The 2,333-nt window shown below is 39.7% G+C and overlaps 1 protein-coding gene across 1 annotated transcript in view; it reads left to right on the top strand.

Moving 5' to 3' along the window:
* The window catches only part of LOC106817670, a 10,062-nt gene that overhangs the window by 4,306 nt on the left and 3,423 nt on the right, over positions 1-2,333 (top strand).

Here is a 2,333-nt window from a genome sequence, read left to right as displayed (position 1 = left end):
CCGTGGGCCGGGGGGCCGCCTTCGCCGCCGCGTAGGGTCGTGTGTGGGTGTCGGCCCGCTGTTGTTTACGTTACAGCTACCTCAGGGTTAACAATACTGCATATATTGATTAGTATACTCGTTACTGTATACAATGCGTTTCTTACGATTACAAGTACTAAATGCCACAATTACACGGCTTAAATAACATTGCCTTACTATTATTCAAGTTGGCCAAACGGTTCAACATTCCTGTACGCAGTTCTGGCGCCCTGAAATACAACTGATCTTCAAATGTTCAACTTCATTGTTCTATGTCTCACTTCATTTTCATCTTTTATCAATGTTGACTTGACTGCCTATCCGTATCGTACGAAACTGATATTAGTCTAGAGAGCGACTCTGATTCGGTGTCACATTGATACTTGTACAGGCTCCATTGCTACACGCCTTCCAACAGGTAAACAAGCGAGAGTGCCTGTCTGACGTCACACTACGTCACGCGCCAAAGTAGTGGCGCTTTTGCGTTCCCGCAATTTCTACATTGGGTTCATCAAAAAATGGCGTCTTTTTCTCATTACATCCGCTAAACCATTCTATCTGTTATCTGTAAATTTCTTAGTAGTTGTACAAAACATAGTTAATTTGATATATGTAACTATTTTTCATCACTAAAGGAGGCCTTTAAGGGTTTGTTTGACAACACCATTGCGCTATGTCACGGGCGGCAGATACGACTCGACCACGTGTACATTCGAAGCCATTTTATGCATTGGCTCTACTTGCGCTTTGTGTCCGCCAGCGTCAAGTTACGGTGAATGAGCTCTCCAGTTTTTCCCCGAATTTTACCATTTTGTGCTGTGTGAAGCGGACATTTGTAAGCCTAGCATTGCGGCAGTGAACCGCTTAGTTCCGGTCAAAGAAGTGTTTATTTAGATAATGATAACATATTGATAAGTGCGTAAAAGGATATGTTTAATTTTGGTAATTTATGTAAACACGTGTGTGAGAATGTATACTTATGAGTGCTATGCCAGCTACATTGCCATAGGATTTGTTGCCGCTTGGTTCAGAGTATAAAGTGATTTAAATTTATGCTTGGTGTACACTGTACAACTACAAGCAGTATGTGTACAAGGATAGAATATGCGTTTAGTTAGAATTTACGATAGGAATAGTGATTCCATATCAGTCAATATTTAAAGTTTAGGATATGTTTATTGAGATAGACTTGCAAAGTATATTAGGCAAGTATGCTATGTTACACAAGCGCAGAAAGAAGGACACAAAGGAAATTTTAATTGTGCAATAATTATTAATTTATGGTATTTTGTATGTATATAATTTTGATTACAGATTGAATTATCAGTCTTCACTGTCTTCAATACATCACAAATGGAAGAAAATAAAGACATTTGAAGCAATCCAATTTTGAGCTTAAACTTTGTTAATTTTCGTGTTCAGCGCGCCAACATATATATAAGGGTTATGCTGACCTTTATACATATACTTTTATGAAATTTATTTCAGTTATATCGATCGAAGTAACTGTAGTGGCTACTCATAGCAAGAATAAAATGCTCGTATGTTTACAATGCAGGGCATGAAGTATGCTTACACAAAGATCAGCAACATAATGGGTGACACAATCATCAATATATGGGGCGTAGCTTCCTGCTGACGATCATGTGCTTTGCTGTTAGAGGAGGCAGAGTAGAACAATCTGCAGTATTTATGGACACTAATCCCACACGTGTGATCAAGAATATTAACCATAATATTTAGTGTTCCTTTAAACCATGTTTTTTCATGGTATTTTCATAATTAGGCGAGTCCTAATAAAGAAGGGGATGTAGTCCTTAAGGTAAACATGGTGAAGAGGAAAACAAATGGCCTGACCATTTGCAAAAACTACACCGGACCTTACAAGGTCCTCCAACTCTGAGAGAAAGTCCAAGATAATGGCGAAGAATGGAACGGTGTTAAAGTACCTGCAGTCAACTGCACATTTAAAAAAACACCACAGCAAAAACGGCGAGAAGGAAGCATTATGAGAGTATAATGCCATTATTAATTAACTGAAACATTTTATTAAACAAAACAAGAGCCGCAGAGCGTCTGGGCTCATCTGAGGTCTGTTGCTACGATTATAAACGTAAACGCACCGCACCCACCAAGACAGCACCAGCAGGCACCCTCTCAACTCTGCCGACCATAGCAAGGTGAGCACACATAAGAACACAGTGTCCCAGACAAGAACACTAATCCGCAACAATTTCCCATATAGAACCGCTATCACCCACTATCGCGCCCGAACCACATAATTAAGGACTACGCACCCTAATCGACAAATC

The sequence above is a fragment of the Priapulus caudatus genome, unplaced genomic scaffold (assembly GCF_000485595.1).
Source record: "Priapulus caudatus unplaced genomic scaffold, Priapulus_caudatus-5.0.1 Scaffold1821, whole genome shotgun sequence".
Taxonomy (NCBI): Eukaryota; Metazoa; Priapulida; class Priapulimorpha; order Priapulimorphida; family Priapulidae; genus Priapulus; species Priapulus caudatus.
Note: the sequence above shows the minus strand (reverse complement) of the source record. Positions and strands in the feature narration are given on the sequence as shown.